Source organism: Eubalaena glacialis, chromosome X (genome assembly GCF_028564815.1).
Source record: "Eubalaena glacialis isolate mEubGla1 chromosome X, mEubGla1.1.hap2.+ XY, whole genome shotgun sequence".
NCBI lineage: Eukaryota > Metazoa > Chordata > Mammalia > Artiodactyla > Balaenidae > Eubalaena > Eubalaena glacialis.
Genome location: NC_083736.1, coordinates 41,001,807 through 41,023,746, shown reverse-complemented (window position 1 = coordinate 41,023,746; position 21,940 = coordinate 41,001,807). Strand labels below are relative to the sequence as shown.

The window sequence follows — 21,940 nt, the reverse complement described above, 5'->3', positions numbered from 1 at the left end:
TTGTTTATCGAGTTTATTTGAACAGACAAAAGTTTGGGAGCAACCCACATGTCTGTCAATAGGGAATTGATTGACTAAACCATTGCGCAGCCACACAAGGGATGCTAATCAGTAGCAGATATCCCACAGACATAGATCTGCATATTCTTGAGAAAACTCCTTTGGAAACATTTAATCCCTCTAAATTAGATCAACAAGCAAGCATCATGTTTGGAGCTTTAGAAGTTTTAAACTTTTTCAGGACTTGAATGACAGTAAAATTGCACTAATGGAAGACACCTCTTATACCAATCTTGGCCTCCACCCCACAGCCTTCTGGGCTTTTAATGAGGCCAGAGGAACCTTAGCCTCAGCGTATCAAAGGCTTAAGTCAAGGACTTAATATGGAAGATATTTCTCAGCCGTGACTCTAACTTGGTGACATCACAATTCAATATACTGAGCAAGGAAAGTGATAGTTTAAGACTATAATGCTCAGAAACCCAGGACCATAAGAACTGAAAACATGCAGAAATTGAGGAAATTAAAAACTTTATGATCTTCAGAAGTAGGTAATTCTGGTATATATTCCAGAAATCTAGCTATTTCAAGATTTGAGAGCATAATATATGTATTCCCAAGAAGACCTTGAAATATTTTCAAAACAGCAGATGCATAAATTCTTTTTAAAGGGTAAAGAATAAATGTTTTGAAAGGGGAGAACTACAAAAAGAATAAGAAAAATCTAGTTTGAAGAATCCTCAAAGGGATGGGCCTCTAGTTTTTAAAAAACAACTTCATGTGTGTTATAAGAAAAATACTTTTTATTATTTTGTATTTAAATGGAACCTTACTTTGGGAAAATTATATATGTTTATAAGTAGCATCAAAGATAAAATCAGTTATTAAATTAAAGAACAGTAAACACTTCTCAACGTTAACACTTAGTTCTCCTTTTCTTGATTGCATGGAAGGGAAATATTGATAATTTTATTTTGGGGGTCTGACTGCTGTATCAGCGGAGAGTATAAAGATGGTCCCCAACTTCCAATGGTTCGACTTACAATTTTTCAACTTTATGATAGTGTGAAAGCGATACGCATTCAGTAGAAACTGTTGCTTTGAATTTTGATCTTTTCCCAGGCTAGTGTTATGTGATGTGATACTCCCACGATGCTGGGCAGCGGCAGCAAGCCACAGCTCCTCATCAATTATACACAATCATGAGAGTAAAGAACCAATACACTTACAACCATTCTGCACCCGTACAACCGTTCTATTTTTCACTTTCAGTACAGTATTCAATAAATTACATGAGATATTCAGCACTTGAATATAAAATAGGCTTTGTGTGAGATGATTTTGCCCTACTGTAGGCTAATGTAACTGTTCTGAGCACATTGAAGGTAGGCTAGGCTCAACTATGATGTTTAGTAGGCTAGGTGTATTAAATGCATTTCTGACTTGGGATATTTTCAGCTTACAGTGAGTTTACTGGGACATAAGTCCTTTGTAAGTCAAGGAAGATCTGTAGTTTGATTAGACTTACAGAGTGGCTATTATGTTCAGAATATGCAGTTGTAGTCTTCTCGGGCACCAGGTTATATAGAGTGTCTAGCTGTATAATAAAATTAGTTCCTGATTTGTTTTGTTTTGCTTTGCATTGAGACCCTAAATTTAACATTGGAAGTAAATGGAATGAAATAGATATTTGGCATGTCTAGGACTTCAGTTATTGTTTTGCTTTTTTATTGTACTTGGACATGCAATTAAGGCTTCTTGGGAGATGCCCTTTTTCGAACTCTTAAAAGAATAGAAACGCTCCTACCTATGGCTATGTTAACATATGGCCTCCCTAATGACCGCACAAACAAGACACCTACTCATCTCAAACAAATTTAAGTATAAGGCATGAACAAATGATACAATAGTGCTGAATGTTCCTGGGTATACCTCAGTGGGAAATAAAGACTTACATATATCAGGCTGGATGGACACCCAGAAAATGTAGGAGCTGAAGTGAGAAAATATAATCTGACAATGATGTATGCTATTCAGGAGTTGACTAAATGTTACCATAAATTATAAACAAGGAAATTGGGGCTGATATTCAGAGATTCAGTACTTTTTTTTAAAAAGGAGAATGAATGTAACCGCACTTAGTTTAGCACTGAAAAATTGTTAGCCTCCCTTCTAAAATACTCTGCTTTCTTGGTGAAGAAAACCCCATTACACAATTCTCCATTCTCAGTAAATAGGTATAGTTCACTAAGTCACCTTCAGTTAAATATAGTTTTTGTGATCTAAGGAATTTAGGTAGCAATGAATAGTTTTCTGATCTCACCGGATCAGGAGCACTTGTTCCTGCGCACGCTTGAACCGTGGACTTTAAATCTTGTGCTAGCTCACCCTTAGTGTTATTTCAAAAGTTCGGGGACTCAGACGAGGGCTTCCATGTTCCCTATTTAAAGATGCTAGTGTCTAGGCAGCTCCCTCCCCCAGCTCTGCCCACCTCCGAACCCAGATACATCTCACAGTTCTTTCTCTCCAAGCCAAAATTTCTGTATGAGGTGGGGACTTAGGTGCAAGATCCCTGATTCCTGTTTCTCCACCCCCATCACTACTGGGGAGAAGTGATGATCTCCCAGGAAGTCCTTTGCTGAGAGCCCATGAGTCAGCAGTAACCCTCCAATTACTTTCCCCTCTCCACACCAAGGAGTACCAGCCTCCCCTTCCTGAACTTTTTCTCTTCAAGGATTCTCGCCACTGCTGGAAAAAGATTTGTTGCTTCAGTTCACTCCTTGCCCATTTTCCTCTTGCAGCTCATGTGGAGAGGGACTCTCAATTCAGAGATTCCTTCTGTAGCAAAAAGATTATGGCACCTCCTTAATCACTCCACTATCCTGAGTAGATTCCACAGTGGCTCATTCTTTTACTTCTAACCTTGAGTTGGAGAACGACCTTAATGCCTTGCTCATACCATAAATTTAACACCTCTACTGAGAGATTCAGACTCCACTGGTTTCTGGACGGTTTGCCTCTTTTACAACATCAGAAGCCTTTGGTCTTGTGGTAACTTAGTGGGTCAAAAGGGGCGGGCGTGGGAGCACTGATGAACCCGCATCTACTCATCTCAGCCTATTTACCTCTCCAAGGCCACGGTCAACACCCTTGTCACTGTTGGCCTTCTCCACCCTCTCCCCATCTGCCGTCTTTTAGGTCATCTGCTAATCTCCCAAGCCTCATTACTTTCACCAGGCAGAACTGACCTCTTGCCTCAGTGGGCCTTTAGTATTTGGATGGTACCCCTCTCAAGACTCAGCCTGTGGCCTGCGCCACAGTCTGTGCATTTATCTCATCCCCTGAACACAGTGTAAGGTCTGTGAGGGCTGAGATTGTTTCTGATTAGGGTTCCATATTAGAATATCCTGTTCAATTTGAGTTTCAGATAAATAACAAATACTTTTTAAGCATAAATATGTCCCAAATCTTGCGTTGGATATACGTATAGTAAAAAATTTTTCTTGTTTATCTGAAGTTCAAATTACCTGGGTGTCCTCTATGTTTATTTGCTAAATCTGGCAGCTCTAGGCCTTATTTGTCCCTGACCTCCCAGGGTCATTATTTGCAAAGGGGGTATGGTTTTGGCCTAACTCAGGAAAGGCTGAGAGCCCTATTCCAGAACAATAATGTGAAGCCAGAGACCGCGTGGGCCAGCTTTAATGGGCTCAATGCTTAGACTGATGGCTAGCTCCACAGGCACTGAGGGCAGGCATGCAGCTCAAAATCTGAGGACACGGCCAAGGCTGGCACTTGGCATCAGAAATTCTATAGATAACAGTAACTCTGGAGTCTGTCATAACGTCCTGGCTATTCCTCCATGTCCTTTGTTGATAGATCCTAATGGATTGAAAGGCATACTGCGTTTTCTTTGTTTTCTTGAGTATCCTTCTGAACACAACTCCTGTGGTTTCAGACATGGCTAGAGGAACTTCTGTGAGACCAGGGGAAATGCATTTAATACCTCATGCATTGAGTTTTGATGTTCTGATTATGAATTCCCACTAGACTTTCCCTCCTCTAGCCAGGCAGATGTTTTATAAATTATTTTATAGATGATTTTTCCACATGGACTGCTTATTTGTACTAGTCAATTTCAGTAAACACTGCGAGCGTTTTTTCCTGAATATATTCATGAATATACCTTTATTTGTTTTCTGAGGCTGTTGTAACAGATTACCACAAATTTGGTGGCATTAGACAACTGAAATTTATTCTCTCACAGTTTGGAGACCAAAATCTGAAATGTGGCAAGGCTGTGCTCCCTTGGGGAACTCCAGGGGAGAATCCATTCTTTGCCTCTTCCAGCTGCTGGTGGCTGCCGGCATTCCTGTGCTTGTGGCCACATCACCCCAATCTCTGCCTTCATCTTCACATCACCTTCTCTGCTGTATCTGCGTTATCTCTCATTGGCTCTCACATATAAGGAAATAGGCGATCGCGTTTAGGTCTCACCCTGATAATCCATAGTTGTTGCTTCATCTCAAAATCCTTGATTTAATCACATCTGCAAAGTTGCTTTTTCCAAATTAGGGGATATTTACAAATTCCAGGGATGAGGTCTAGGTATCTTTGGAGGAACATTAGTCAACCTACTACAACACTGAATGAGTTACTCCCTTTCTCTCTCACAGAAGAGTTAAAACTGTTCAGAAAAGTCCAGCTACAGAGACCCTTAGGGTGGAAGGAGGAAAATGATTTAGAAAAGTTCATTGAGGGAAGAATAAAGCAGCAATTCTTTGCAGTCAGTGGGGAGAGGTTAATATAAACCCAATGAGATTGAAGTCCTGGTGGAGGAACATGTTTTGATTTCCTCAGCACAGGTCACACATTCTATGTCAGACAGTTTATTAGATTTTCTTTTGTAAAATATTACCCTGGATGTTAATTAGACTAATTGTGGTGGTCATTTTGCAATATATACAAATAACGAATCATTATGTTGTACACTTGAAAATAATATAATGTTATATGTCAAGTACACCTCAGTTTGAAAAAAAATCACCATACAAGATACCTGAAGATTTTAAATGATCTCACCCACTCATTTTTATCTTATCACTTTATTTGAAAGTGAATGTTGACTTTGAAAATATTCATTTTTTGCCTTTGTCCAGAAGTGAACCTTTTCAGAAGACAAACCATTATGTCATGTTGAGTAAAAATAAGCATGAAAAGGTTTACTTTCCCCTTTAAAAGGTCTAAAAGAGGATATTTTTAGTACGTACCGAATTCTGTTAGTTTCTAAGGAAAATAAAATCAAAATTTAAAGTAAGCGAAAGCATTCTGTGGCTCGAGCACTCTCAAGCCTTGATCTGTGCTTTGAAGTTGGTTCTTTGACCCTGGATGAACCATAAAACCTTCTGAATCTTAGTTTCTTCATCCTTAAAGTCAGAAAGCCTGATTTGATTTTTAATTGTGGTATAAAAAAGCACATAACATAAAATTGACCATCTTAACCATTTTTAAAAACATTTTTCTCACGTAAGCTATATTCACATTTTAATGCAATAGGTCTCCAGAACTTGTTCATCTTGCAAGTCTGAAATTCTGTATCCTTTGAACAATAACACCCCTTTTACCCCTCCCCTCAGTCCCTGGCAACCACCATTCTACTTTCTGTTTTTAAGAATTTGACTACTTTAGATATCTTAATTAGTGGAATCATACAGTATTTGTCCTTTTGTGACTGTTTTTTTTCCCCTTAGTATAATGTCTTCCAGGTTTATCCATGTTGTAGCATGTGACAGGATTTTTTAAATGGCTGAATAATATTCCATTGTATGTATATACCACATTTTGTGTATCCATTCATCTGTCAGTGGACACTTGGGTTGCTCCCACCTCTTGGCTATTATGAATAACACTGCAATGAACACAAGTGTGCAAAGATCTTTTCAAGACTCTGCTTATGTCGGACATATACGCAAAAGTGGGATTGCTGGATCATGTGGTAGTTTTATTTTTAATTTTTTTGAGGAACCTCCATACTGTTTTCCTTGGTAGCTTCACCATTTTACATTCCTATCAACAGTGCACAAGGGTTTCAATTTCTCCACATGTTCACCAACACGTTATTTTCTGTTTTTTTGACAGTGGCCATCCTAATGGGTGTGAGGTGATATCTCATTGTGGTTTTGATTTAAGAGGGCCTGATTTTTTTAAAGTAATTATTATCTCAACAAATTTTGATAATGCACACAAAATGTTTGGCACAATGCCTGGAATATAGCACTTGCTCAGTGAGTGGTGGTTATCGATAATGTCATCTTCTGTCATGGTCCAGGCATTGTGCTGGAGGCTTGAGATCCATAAACAGGAAGACCTGAGGCCCTTGCTCTAAAGAACCTAGGACAGTGTACATGGAGAGTATACTGGGGCTCCAAAACCAAAAAAAGAGAAATCCAAATATTTTGAAGATGAAAAAAAAGTAGAGACATTAAAGACAAAATTGATGAAAATCAAAACCAATATATTCAATGGTAAAATGTGAGCTGTTATTAAGCCAAGCCAAGAAAAAGGAAGACTTTTAATATACATACCTGCAAGTTAAAACAGCAGAGTTAAATTTTTATACGCAGTGCATGTGCAAGATTCATCCTGAATATAATGTATGTGGCAAATTGGAGGTTAATGTCTATAGCCAAAATAACACTTAGCAAATTCATTAATTTTGTTTAGGTTTAAACTGATATCATTAAGGTTAATACTTTCCTGGCCCTAAGTAAGATATCTTTATTTGGAAAAAATACATATATCATACCTGATAATAGCAAGTGTTAAAACGTTATGTGCTGTAATATCATACTTTTGAAGCTAATAATAAATAAGCAAGTAGGTCACTTGCTACCTTCAACACATCAGCTACTTTTGAAATTTTAAAATATTGACCAGGCATTACTTTTTAAATTGGAAAACAACAATAAAGATACTGAAAAATTACAAAATTAATTCCCAGGGGAAGAAAACAGACATATTTTTATGCAAAACACTTATGAAAAACTTTTTTTTACAAAATAAAGACAAATCTCTAGCAATACTGATCAAGAAAAAATGAGTGAAATAAAATTAAGAATAAAAAGTAACTATCATTAAGTTACTGTAGAAATTTAAAAATAGTAAGATAATAGTTAACAAATTTGTGCCAGTAAATTAAAGAACATATAAAATGGGTAATTAAAGGAACTTCCTTGGCAGTCCAGTGGTTAAGACTCTGTGCTCCCAATGCAGGGGACACAGGTTCGATCCCTGGTTGGGGAACTAAGATCCCGCATGCCACACGGTGTGGCAAAAAAAAAAAAGGGGGGGGGGTGGGTAATTTAAATAAATAAATAAATAAATAAATAAATAAATACACACACACACACACACACACACACACACACACACACACAAAGTTGATTTAAGAAGAAATAGAAAATTTGAGCAGACTACTAACCAATTTAATTGGTAATAAAATATATCTGCCTCCACCAAAGTCCCAGGTTAAGACAGTTTTACAGGTAAGTTTTATGAAATCCCCAAAACTCATTTTATGCAAGCTGTATCAGAAAATAGAAAAAGAGAGAACTACCTAATTTACTTTATGGGGTATAAGAAAAATTATAGACTAATGTTACATCTAATTGTGGATTCAAAGATTCTAAATAAAATAATAGCAACTTAAATGACACCCTGCATAAAAAAGTATTACAAGTATCTAGGCTTTATTCCAGGATTGCAAGGATTGTTCAAAATCAGAAAATTTTATCAACGGGATTCACATTAACAGAGTGAATTGGAAGAACCATATGGTCATGTTAGTAGAAAAGGTGTATGATGAAATTTAACACTGATTCGGGATTAAAATTTACAGCAAACCAGGAATATAAGGGAATGGCCTTAACTTGAAAAACCCAGAGGAAACTTCTTGTTTAATGGTGAAATTTAAGAAGCATTAACTTTTAAAGAAGACAAATGTGTTCATTATAACCACATCTATTCCAGATTGTATTAGTGTCCTAACCAATGAAACAAGAAAGGGAAAGTAATTAGGAAGCATAGACTGCCAAGGGAGAGAAATGGTGCTGTTATTTGTAGACAACATTATTTGTCTGGATAGAAAATCTAAGGAAATCTATAGCGTTAGTAAGAAGGTTTAGCAGGATTACTGAATAGAAAATCAATATATAAAACAAAAGTAATGTTCCTAAACCCAATAATCAATTATAAAATGCAATTGTATAAAATATAGCATTTATAACAGCAAAAAATTATAAGAAAAAAACTAAACATTATTAAAAGACCAAAAGAAGACCCATATTAAATCTCCATTTATGATATTTAAGAATTCTATAACTCTATTTTTTTTAAGGTAACAATTCTACTACAAAGACCATAGTTCATCAATTATAAACATACTTTTTAAAGCATCTCTAAGATTGGGATGTATCTTACACCCAATGGTTTCTTACATCTTGTTCCCCAGGACAGACTGTGAAGTAGCTCTCATTGTCTGAGCATGAATAAACTTTTCATCATAGTTGGTAATATTCTTGTCACTTCAATTGAGTTATGTGCATTTTTGGACTACATGTGTTGAGTTTAATGGCTGTTTAAAATGTCCTAAAATGGTAATATTATTATTCAGCATTAAAATGAAAATTTATTGTGCATGCAGAAAGATACAGAAACAGAGCAGGAAGCATAAATTTGATATCAAGGAAGCAAATCTCTTTTATTAGAAGAAAGACTGAAACTGCATAATTTCTTGCCAAGAACAGTCAAGGACCCAAGAAAGGCGAGATACTTCAAAAGTAGGTGAAGCTGAATTATGTTTTGGTACTGTGGCTGGGAAGAACATTTCAGAAACAGCAGCGGGTGGACAATTCTTATAATAAATGCTGCATTACCAATGTCCTTGATGGCACAGAAGCTATTATTTTGTGGAAAAAACACAGATATTGAAATTTTATAGTGCTTCAGAAAAGTCAAACTCTGAATGCCAAGTAGTTTTAAGGATATCTTAACCAATTTATTTCACTTATATTTTCGTTTTTTGGACCGACAAGAAAAAATATACGATAAAAGTATGTATCTAAATAAGTCTAAGGGAGATTTTTCAGTAAGTATAAAATAAAAAGTAATGTGATAAGAAATCATCATGTCATAGTTTAATGGGAAGCGATTTTTCTTTCTTAGTGACACATAAAATAATGATGTGTCTTACAATCTATGGCATTGCAGAATAGATGAAATCTACAAATGCAAATACAATTTTAAACAAAACTAAACATGAATTTACTTGGAACTTGACAACCCAATTCTAAAACTCCTAGAGCTAAAAGGTGGAATGTTTTGCGGACAGATCACAGAGGGCTTTGCGGGTCAGGGTAAGGGATTTAGACGTTTTTCTAGGTGTGGTGAAAACTGACAGATGCTTTTTAAGCAAGTAAGTGCTCATTTACAATCAAAGAACATTACAATAAAGAGAATAAATTCTCCTGTCTGCAATGAATGAATTTTATAAAATGCCCCCAAATCTCTTGAAGAACAGGGAGGTAAGATTTGCCCTACCAAATATTAAGACTTATTACAAAGCTATAGTAAAATAAACCAGTGTGCTAATAGTCAGAGATAGATAAATAGACTGATTGAACATAGTAAACATTTAGAAACAGGCCCAAACAATTATGGAAATTTGATATATAGCAGAAGTAACATTATAAGTCAAAAGCAAAAGACTGGCCTGATACTGGGGCAACTGGGACAAATGGAAATAAAAAAACAATTTGATCCTTAAACAAAAATGAATTCCAGGTGAATTAAAGGCTTAAATGTGAGAAGAAGACTTTTGAAACTTTCAAAAGAAAAGGTAAATTTTCTTCAGCAACACATAAAAATAAATACAAACCTTCAAAGAAAATATCAATAAATTTGACTGCATTAAAATAAAAATCTATACAAAAAAGTGCCCATAAACAAAATGAAAATACAAGTCAGAGACTAAGTAAAGGTTTTTACAATCTATATAACTGACTGAGGGTCAGTATACAGATATATAAAGAATTCCTATAAATCCAACAAAAAATAAAACAGAGCAAGAGGCCTTTCATAGATGAGGAAACCTGAATGATCAGTAAACATGTAGAAGTGTATGAAAAGATGCTTAATAAATGAAATGAGATATCATACTCTAACCTATGAAGTTGATGAAAGTTAAACAATCTGGCAACACCAAGTAAGGTCATGATAAAACAGGAATTCTCATGTATTGCTAACAAATCTATAAATGAATACAATCACTTTGGCAATTTCTAGTAAAGTTGAATATGCACATGCTCTCTGACCTTACAAATTCCCTTCATTGATAGAAACCTAAAGAAGTCCTCATTCACAATACAAGGAAAAACGCACAACAATGTGCATTTCTCATATTAGGTAAAATTAGAAACCTCGTTTAATTTGTCACAGTCTCCCTTCAATACTTTCAGTATATGACTTCACATACAGTATTAGAACCTTACATTACATTCCTTTTTCTCCCCTACAGGGTTGTGTGCTATTGTTGTCATATATCTGAGTTTTACATGTTATAAACCCCATAGCATATTGTTTTTATCTTTGCTTTAAACAGCCAAATATCTTTTAAAGTTATTTAAATAATAAGAAAGCAGTCTTTCATGTTTACCACTGTGATTGGCAGAATATTGGCCCCCCAAAAATGTCCATGTCCTAATTTCTAGAACCTGTGAATATGTTACCTTACATCGCAAAAGAGACTTTGTAGATGAGATTAAGGATAAGGACCTTGAGATGGAGAAATTATCCTGATTATTAGGTGGGCTCAATCTATTAACATGAGTCTTAGAAGTGGAAGAGGGAAACAAAAGAGTGAATCAGAAAAATGGCGGTGTGAGAAGGATTCTGAGATGCAGGGGGTTATATGCCAGGACTGAAAACTCTAAGAGCTAAGCGTAGTCCTTAGCTCTTAGAAGAAGTGGATTCTTCCCTAGAGCCCCCCAAAAGTGAAGTTGAATCCAGCCTCTGTAGCCCAACACCGAATTAAATCTCAGAGACAGAGGTTTGGGTGAAGTAGAAAAGAATAACTTTATTGCTTTGCCAGGCAGAGGGGGCCACAGAGGGCTAATGCCCTTAAAACTGTGTGTCCCAACTTGGAGGAGGTAGTGAGAAGTTTTATAGTAATGGTTCAAAGAGGAGGGCGTGGTCACTCGTGGACATTCTTCTGATTGGTTGGTGGTGAGGTAGGTGGCAGTCAGCATCATCAACCTTCTGGTTGCAACGGGTCTGGGGTCTACTGATTGTGGGCAGCAAACAGTTAACTTCTCCCACCTGGTGGGGTTTCAGTATCTGCAAAACAGCTCAAAGATATTGTTCTGTGTATCCCTTGAGGGAGAACCAGGACCCTGCCCCAAGGCTGTACTATTGTTTCTTGACTGTTCCTCCCTTGTCTCCCTTGTCTCTGCATCCCTTCCCTTCCCTGATTAGCTACTGTTTGAACCTGCCCTTTGGAACTCAGGAAGGTCATGGAGGCTGAATGAAGCCTATTTCCTGTAATCAAGAAATGGGGGACACAGAAAGGCTTTTGTGCCCAGGAGCCCCACAGGGCCCTGCTTGGTTTCAAAAGGAACACAGATTTGCCAATGCCTTGATTTTAGCTCAGTGAGACACATGTCAGACTTCTGATATACAGAACTGTAAAAGAATACATTTCTGTTGTTTTAAGTCACCAAGTTTGTGGTAATTTGTTACTGCAACAATGGAAAACCAGTACGCCCTCATTGATATATATATATATATATATATATATATATATATATATATATATATATATACACACACACACACACACACACACACACACATATATATATATACATATACATACATATATATGAGTTTTGTGTTCTTCATTCCTTTATGTAGATCCAACTTTCCAACTAGTATTATTTCCCTTTTGCCTGAAGGACTTTAACATTTCTCGTAGTGCAGATCTGCTGGTAATGAATTCTTTCAGGTCTTTATGTTCAAAAAAGTCTTTATTTGCCTTAGCTTTTGACAGATATTCTCAATTGATATAATATTCCAGTACTTTAAAGATGTTCCTCCGCTGTCTTCCACCTAATATATCTTTTCCCCCCCTCTGGCAGATAAATAGGAGAAAATATTTGTGATCTTGAATGAAGGAAAGCTTTCATAGATACAGTACAAAAGCACAATCCAAAAAAGATATATTGTGCTTCATCAAAATTAAGAACTTCTGTTCTTCAAAAGACATGGTTAAGAAGATGAAAATATAAGACATAGACTGGGAGAAAATATTTAGAAATCACATATCTGATAAGGATTTGTATTCTGAATACATAAAGAACTCTCAAACCCAATAATAAGCAGACAAGCAACCCAACAAAAGAATAGGCAAAAGTTTTGAACAAACACGTCACCTAAAAAGACATATAGCTGGCAAATAAGCACATGAAGAGATGCTCAAAATCATTAGTCATTAGAGAAATGCAAAAATCACAAAGAGATATTACTATTACATATTAGATGGTCTAAAATGCAAAAAAGTCTGTCCATATCAAGTGTTGATAAGGATGCAGAGCAACTGAAACTCCCATATACTGCTGATGGGAATGTTGAATTGTACAACTGCTTGGAAAACAGTTTGGCAATTTTTTATAAAATTAAAACTATGTCTACCATATGACCCAGTAATACCATTCTTAGGTATTTACCCAAGAGAAATGAAAGCTTATGTCCACACAAAGACTTGTGCATAAATGCTTTATTTGTAAAAGCCAAAAGCTAGAAACAACCCAATTATCAGTGAACATGTGAATGGATAAACAAATTAGTGTAACCATAAAATGAAATACTAGTTAGCAATAAAAAGAAATGAATTACAAGCAACATGAATGAACCTCAAAATAACTATGCTGAGTGAAAGAAGCTAGATAAAAAAAGAGTACATACTGTATAATTCTATTTATATAAATTCTAGAAAATGCAAACTAATCAATAGTGATATCAAGTAGATCAGTGATTGACTGAGGCTTGGGGCAGGGTAAGAGAAATGGGAGGATAACAAACAAGCACAAGGAAATGTTCAGTGATGATAGATATGTTCATTATTGCTTGTCACGATACAGCAATGGTTTTATGAGTGCCATCGCTTATCAATGAAAACATCAATTTATACACTTTACATAATGCAATCTATTATGTCACTTATATCTCAATAAGGCAGTTAATAACAAACAAAAGCCAAACAATGATACCATTTCAGACCCATTAGTTTGACAAAAATAAATACCAAACGTTGGTGAGAATTTGGAAAAAATAAACTTTTACACTGGTGGTGGGAAGATAAAATGGTACAAACACTTTCCAGGACAATTTGACAACATATAATAAAATTTAAAACGTTAGTATTTTAAGATTCAAAAATTTGACTTCTAGTGCTATAATCTAGAGAAACTCTTCACACAAACACCGGGATATGCAGTAGCTTGCTGGGCAGTATGTGGCCACTGGCTCTCTGGGGGAATAAAAAGCTCTGTTTTCTAACATTACAGATTTCTCAGGTGTGAATACACTGTGGTTGATTTCTAGCTCCTGACATTAGTGATTGCAGAGTTAAGAAGAGACACATAAACCAATTAAATGTCCATCAATAATGGAGTGGATAAACAAATGCAGTGTACTTGTACAATGGAGTGTATAGATGTATCTCAAACATATAATATTGAGAGAGAAATGCCAGTTGCACAATATGTACAGTGTGATACCATTTATGTAAATCTAAAATGATAGAAGGTTCTTAGTTTAATTTCTTTTTTAACATCTTTACTAGAGTATAATTGCTTTACAATGGTGTGTCAGTTTCTGCTTTATAACAAAGTGAATCAGTTATACATATAGGTATGTCCCCATATCTCTTCCCTCTTGCATCTCCCTCCCTCCCACCCTCCCTATCCCACCCCTCTAGGTGGTCACAAAGCACCGAGCTGATCTCTCTGTGCTATGCGGCTGCTTCCCACTAGCTTTTTTTTTTTTTAACATCTTTTTTGGAGTATACTTGCTTTACAATGGTGTGTTAGTTTCTGCTTTATAACAAAGTGAATCAGTTATACATATACATATGTTCCCATATCTCTTCCCTCTTGCGTCTCCCTCCCTATCCCACCCCTCTAGGTGGTCACAAAGCACCAAGCTGATCTCCCTGTGCTATGTGGCTGCTTCCCACTAGCTATCTATTTTACGTTTGGTAGTGTATATATGTCCATGCCACTCTCTCACTTGGTCCCAGCTTACCCTTCCCCCTCCCCGTATCCTCAAGTCCATTCTTTAGTAGGTCTGCATCTTTATTCCCGTCTTGCCCCTAGGTTCTTCATGACCATTTTTTTTTTTTTTTTTTTAGATTCCATATATATGTGTTAGCATACTGTATTTGTTTTTCTCTTTCTGACTTACTTCACTCTGTATGACAGTCTCTAGGTCCATCCACCTCACTACAAATAACTCAGTTTTGTTCATTTTTATGGCTGAGTAATATTCCATTGTATATATGTGCAAAAATATGGAACGCTTCACAAATTTGCGTGTCATCCTTACGCAGGGGCCATGCTAATCTTCTCTGTAACGTTCCAATTTTAGTATATGTGCTGCCGAAGCGAGCACCTTAGTTTAATTTTTGACGTAGCTTATTAATAATACCTGAGACATCTCTGCTTACATTTTTTCAGACTCTAATCCCCTCAGGACAGGGGCCATCTCTGTTTCTGTTTTTGTTTTAATTGCTGTAGAGTTAAATAAACCATCTTTCAGTGGGTGACCCTGTAAAGCAACCTTTATTTTGGATGGGTTTCTATAATTCTTTCCAGTCTCTTGACTCCCAGATCTTGCAGCTGCTGCTGGGGTTGCAGTTATAGCTATGTGTACATTTCTACATGTACTCGCATAGAGTGTAGAATCAAGTTTATATGAGTTTTGTCATTGTATTTGAGTTTTAAATTCATTTTTCCTTTGGATAGGAATAAAATTCTTTAACCTAATAAGCAAAGTATTACTATTGCCTTCTCAGGAGCCAAATATAGGAGTCTTTTAATTTGTTTACAGTCTGAAACTCGCGATGACAAAATGTATCTTTGTATTTTCTATGTTTACTACATCTGTTGTCACTATGCAGTCTGCGCTTATTGAAAACACAAAACATCTTGTTGCATTAGAAGCAAAACAGCATGACATACAATGTCGGTTCTGATTTAAAATTCTACTGTTTTTCAACTTATCTTCATTAGTATGCTAGTATAATCTTTTTTTTTTTTTTTTAGGGGAAGGAGAAATACATTTTTGCCTATCCATATTTGAAGTATTTCTTATAGAAATTGGATTAGACAGAAATATAAAAAGCATCAAACCACATTATAGTTAGAATATAGCTCCACTGCCACAAAAAGGGAAAATTAATAAATTTATACTTCTCTGATGAAGGAAGACAACTGTTGGTTGGATCAGCTAGTGATATCAGTAAACATCTACTTAATTAAGTGCGTATTTTGTATTGCATTAGAAGAAGGCCAGATCCTATTGTATTCTCTTGTAGGGAAGGCTGCTGTTAAAACATATTTGCTCACAGTATAATAGTGTTTGGCCACAGAAACTGTAATGTTATGATCAATGGCCTATTTTACAAGCACGTAGTCATTTAACACATCAATATGGAGGGTCTACACAAACGTGAGTGAGACACAGCCTGCCCTAAAGAAATTTATAATCTACCAAGGAGAGGATGTACATAACAAATGGCAACATGATGATAACAGTTGCACAAGAGATAGAAACAAGAAGAGTACCGAAAAAGTTCAGAAGAGAAGTAATGATAGCCACCATGTATTTATTATTATTTATGTGCCATGTACCTTACAAGGGTGATTACTAATACTAATACTCTAATACTAATACTCACAGATGTGAATTGGATACTTACTATGTGCCAGGCACTGTTCTAAGCATAATACACATGTAGGGGATCACAGTATGCCACCCCAAAATATGCCATTTTGGCATAGGGATAATTTTGAGCTGAAGGCAGTTGAGAAACATCAGATGCCTGGGGAAAAAAAGCTCTCTGCCCTCCCCTTCATTTGCCTAAAAGCAGGCTCTGTCTCTCAATCACCTTCAATGAAGCCGCTTATCAGCCCAGAGATTACACTGAGAGGAATCTACACAACAAACCTGATGGAAACAACCCTTATCTTCCATCAGTTTCCCCCATATATTTACCTTCCCACAGTTTGCTGCCCTTGGAAGCATAAAACTCTTTTCCTTTGTCTTGTCCCTTCTCTACAAATTTAATTGTTCTTTGTTAAGATGCTATAGCTATCCCTTTGAGTTAGTAATCACTAAACTTTTTTCCCCTCCCCTACACACGTAAGCTGGTAAATGCTTTTAATCCTCATGAAAATGCCATCAGGTAGTTATAATTATTCCCATTTTATGGAAGGAACAACTGAGGCTTCAGAAAATTTCCGAAACTTACCCAAGGTCATATAGCTAGTAAGTGAATGAACTAGGGTTGAACCCAAGTTTGTCGGAATTCTGAGTTTATGTTCTCAGAAGTGGCTTTGGGTCTTGTCTTCACTATGCCAGTAACTCACTGTGTCAGCTATCTATCGCTGGGAAGCAAAGTGCCCAAAATTTACTGGATTAAGACAATAATGATGTATTATTGCTCCTGATTCAGTGGGTTAGCCGGTCAGTTCTTCCGTTGATATGTCCTGAGTCACTCATGCTATTGCCGTCAACTAAAGGCTCAACTGGGGCTGCTGTGTCCAAGATGGCCTCATTTACATGTCAGGTCCTTGCTGTGGGCTGTGGACGAGAGCCCCTGGACTCACCTCCATGTGGCCTTTCATCCCAGCTTCTTCACAGCATGATGATTCAGCACAGGGGTACCAGGGTTCCAAGAAAGCATGCCCCAGTCCATGAAGGCTGATCAAGCCTCTGCTTGTGTCACATTTGCTAATGTCCAATTGATTGAAGCAAGTCACCTGATCAAACCCAGAGTAAGTGCAGGAGGAGACTATACTAGAACCTGGATATCAGGAGATGTGATTCATTGGGGGCCATTAATGTAACAATCTGTGACATTTATCGCATGACTTTAAAAAATCCTCTGAAACTGGGTTCTTCATCTGTAAAATGAGATGGAACTGAGTTACCTCTGAGGTCCTTCTATCACTTGTGATTGGGAAATAGATAGAGGGCATGGGTACACTCTATAAGCATCATTCCTCCCAGCTCCATAATCCCTTGACCTGCTGCTCACTAACTTCCTCTTTTCCCTCAAAGAGAACCTTCCTAAGTCTTCTAACAGTCTCTTCACATATCTCATTATGATCTATATTGTCTACCTTAACTTAGGGAAAAAAAAGAAGAAAAGGAAAATGAGAAAAGTAAAAACTAAAGCACTATAGTGCGATGCTTCTAAAGCTGTGCATTGTAGGCCACTGAAGATCCCTGTGGAACAACGGGGTGAGGATGGAGGGGGAGTGGGTCTGTGGACGGGGAGGTGGCTTCAGAGGAAAAAGTACTGAAACAATTTTGTTCATCCACTTTCATCAAATTTGAAATGTGAGGTTAATTGTTATTTTCACAGTGATCCTATCACAGGTGACCCTTGAACAACAGCAGGGGTTAACCCTCATACAATTTACAGTTGGCCCTCCATATCCAAGGTTCCTCCACATCTAGGGATTCAACCAACCACAGACAGTGTAGTACTGTAGTATTTACCATTGAAAAATGTCACCCTATAAGTGGATCCACGCACTTCCAACCGGTATTGTTCAAGAGTCAACTGCATTTTCTTTCTTTCTTTTTTAAATTTATTTTTTATTGAAGTATAGTTGATTTACAATGTTGTGTTAGTTTCAGGTGTACAGCAAAGTGATTCAGTTATACATACATATATCCATTCTTTTTCAGATTCTTTTCCGTTATAGTTTATTGCAAAATATTGAGTATAGTTCCCTGTGCTATACAGTAGGTCCCTGTTGTTTATTTTATATATAGTAGTGTGTATATGTTACTCCCAAATTCCTAATTTGTCCCTCCCTCCCACCTTTCCCCTTGGGTAACCATAAGTTTGTTTTCTATGTCTGTGAGTCTGTTTCTGTTTTGTAAATAAGTTCATTTGTATCATTATTTTTAGATTTCACAAATAAGTGATATCATATGATATTTGTCTTTGTCTGACTTACTTCACTTAGTATGATAATCTCCAGTCAACTGCATTTTCTTAATGAGCATTGCCTTTTTAGTATAGGTGGGGGATGGAAGAGTGGTGAGTAGGGAAGATGTCTGAGCAGATCCTTCCAAAAGGTTAACTTTTCAGCAATGTTTAAGGTACCATGTTGGCTTGACAGTTGTTAACATTGTGATGAACGGCTGTTAGATGAAGCAGTGGGGAAAAACTAGACCTTAACACAAGGAGCGGGTCATTCTTCCACTCACCAGTGGTGTGGACCCAGTCCCTAAGTCTGGCTTCAGGCATGCTTCCTTTCAGTTTCTGAAGTTGTATATCTTTGGATAAACATATTCTGCAAGTACCATTTTAGCTGGTTCATCACTGCTGACATTAAGTTAACAGCATTTTGGGGCTTGGCTAATATTATCTCACATTGTTTCCAAGCTATTGAGTACATTTGTTAATTTTGCATTTTTTCATAGTTACTGTTATATTGTTATATTGATCCACAATTCATATAAATGGGTCAATGACTCACAAGTGGTTCGATGAAAATAGTGATATAAATGCTCCAACTTAAAATAATGTCATAAATATAATCAACAAGCTCCAATTTAATTTTTACTGTGAGTCTGTAAATGCCAGTACAAGTGAATCTATTAGTGATGATTTCTGACAAGTCATTGAAAAAGAAAAGTTTGATTTGGAACTATAATGAGCAATATCTGAAAATTGGATTTTAGTGGACCTGTGATCTGTTTAAACCTTCCCAGGACACAGTCTATTATGTAACTTTGTTAAATAGTGGGATGAAGACATTGAAACTCTTGTCATCTTTCAAATCAGAGTGACCTCCCTGGTAAATTTATTGTGTTTCTTCAAAGCAAGCATAAAATAATGCTTCCCATTATGTAAATTATGAATTTTATACCTCAAGATAGAGAAAAGACCAACCTAAAGAGGCACAATTCAAAGTTGCCCTTCTTGTGGCCAACACACACATAAATCACATTACTTCTGGAAGCTTATAAAAGCCAGTTCAAAATTGATGATACATATGATGCTCGAAGAAAAGCAGATTCGCTACTGGTAAAAATAATATCACGTACTAGGTTGGTATTTTGCTTTACAGTGAGGTAAAACCACTGAAGTGTCAAGTATGACTCAGTGCTTAGCAAATATGCAGCACATATAGGAAGAGGAAGGGCTGCCTGACAGCTTGCTCGGGTTCTAACAGATAAGTCATACTATAGGAGGAGAGAGGTTTTGTTCACCAGTGGTTATTTGATGAGCTACGATGTAGCCTAGCAAAGTGGGAGGGGTGTACCTGGAGCAGGTTCAACCTGATGCCAATCCACACCCTCCTGTATTTGTAGAAAATAATCCGTGGGAAACAACCAAACCACCAGAGTTCGGCTGCGTTGCAAGAAAATCAAAAGCTATGTGTGTGATTAAATCACGTGGTTTTTTGGCACCATGTGGGAAAAAATGAGCAGTATGTAAAAAACTAGAAGCCTGCTTTTCCATACTGAAATATGCTCTCTGGTGAGGGGAAAGTTGCCCACATGAGTTTGGGAAACAAGGAATGTGATTACAACAAAAAAAGTCTTTGACACAGCTATAATGTCAGTAAAGACCATTTCGATGATTTCAAATGGCTTGTTCACATAGTGTACCTTGGTCAAATAATCAGTGTCTTGAACAGACTGAACTTGTCACTTGAAGGCCTGTGTTTAATCATTCGTTCTACAGCTATGTACTGAGTGCCAGCAATGTGCCGGATGGATGGTCAGACAAAAAGCTCTCTCAAATTCCCAGTCTTTGAGTAACACAGTATACAGATGAACTACCTACATTTCCAAATTGTAAAGCAAAAAATATAATTTTCTGTATACAAAACAACATGTTCAGTGGTCAGCAGGACTTACATAGTCATAGGGGTGTAAATACCTAATTGATCTAGCCAAAATGACAATGTGACTATATTGACAGAATGGCCATAAGTGGAATGGGAGTCATGCCTGTATGAAAGAGGTAAATCCTCTTTTACTATAGAGGGAAGTCAATAGGTAGGGCCTGAAACTACAAAATCAAGAATATTTGGAGATATTGGGGTAAATACAGTCAGTTAAAAGAGTTGAAAATTGTTGCCTCTGGAGATACGGGCTTGTGAGACTGGGGAATTGCTGTTCTTTCCAACAATCCTTGTATAACTGTTAAATTATAGGAACATAAACTTTGCTTTAAATTTTTTTAAAAATGTCATAGAAAATTTGGAAAACAGAGAAAATCATAAATAAGATAAAAATCCCATTTCACCCAGTCATTTAAATCCTATCCAATAGCTTCAAAATGGTTTTAAAACAACTCTAAAATTGCTTTAAAATAGCTTTTTAAAATCAGAAGATTGGTATGTTTATCTTTTTCACTTTTCAATGATAACAAGAATGATACCTTGCATGTCAATATTTGAAATCTTTTTTATGCAAAAAGAAACAAAGCTGCCCCACCATGAAAGTAGAGTATCTGTTAAAAAACAAGCTGCTAACTACCTTGTTATAAGAAAGTAAAGCATAGTGGCACTAAGTTAGATATTTTTTTAATGCTCGCAACGATTTTCAAAATTCATCTAATGCTAGAATAATTACGAGTATGAGAAGATAGAAATGAACTCTACTAACTGCACCTTATAGAATTGAGGGATCTGCATTTCCTCCAACATGACTTTTCAACTGAGAGACTAAACCTGCACAGCTCAACTTCCTCCTCCCACCCTCCCACCCTCCCACCTTCCCCCACCTCCATTTGTGGACTATCTGGATCCAACTATAGGTGAAGCAAAGACTCTGAGTTTATATCGGTCTTTAGACAAACTTCCTTCTTAATACTTAGTTTTCCCAGTGCAGATGACAATGGCTTAAAAACACACACACACACACACACGCACGCATGCGCGCGCTCTAATTTGGGGAAGGGTTCAAATCCAGAGGAAATGAATTGGCTGCCTGCCCCGGGTGGGGTATGATCCCATTTAGCTCCTAGCCCTGGAGACACAGCCAGGTGATTATGGCATAGCAGATTTCTGAAAAGGCTGGTCTTTTTTTGTTTTGTCTTGAATGTTTGTTTTTAATGGTCTGATGTTCTGGATGTTTCTCCATTGAATGTAGGGTCTCAAAACTCAGTGCAAGAGATGTACTCTCAAAACACCCTCAAAGAACAGACCCACTTCCACCGCTCCATGAACTGTCAGAATGCACTAGATATTCTGGAGTGAGAAATGTTATTTTGAAATCTGCTTATGGGCAGGAAGACTGACATCAGGGAATGGGGCTGTTGGCAGCTTTCCTGTCTCCTGATATACTCAGGGCTGACTGTGCTGGTCACATGCTTGCTTTTAGTTCCCTGAGGAAGTGTGTTGAGTTATAGAGAAACTAGCCAGAAAAGATAAGCCACAGACGGAGTTTTCCCGGGACCCACAAACAAGCTTTGTATAGCCTCTGATTAGCCAGGTGCTGCAGCAAATTTTGTCTATGACTTTAAGGATTCATATCTGATTGAGAGTTATTTCCTTACTCCACCATCTCTGACTCATGTGAAAAATGTTCTCTTCTTTATACTCTTTAACAATAGCGTGTTTACTGATCTGAG

The 21,940-nt window shown here is 36.9% G+C and overlaps 1 non-coding gene across 1 annotated transcript; it reads right to left on the bottom strand.

Annotated features, from left to right (window-relative positions):
* Positions 1 to 14,614: 14,614 nt before the first annotated feature.
* On the bottom strand, positions 14,615 to 14,721 carry LOC133082828 (U6 spliceosomal RNA). Its single transcript, XR_009699044.1, has one exon. It is a non-coding gene; the product is annotated as a U6 spliceosomal RNA (small nuclear RNA).
* Positions 14,722 to 21,940: the final 7,219 nt, after the last annotated feature.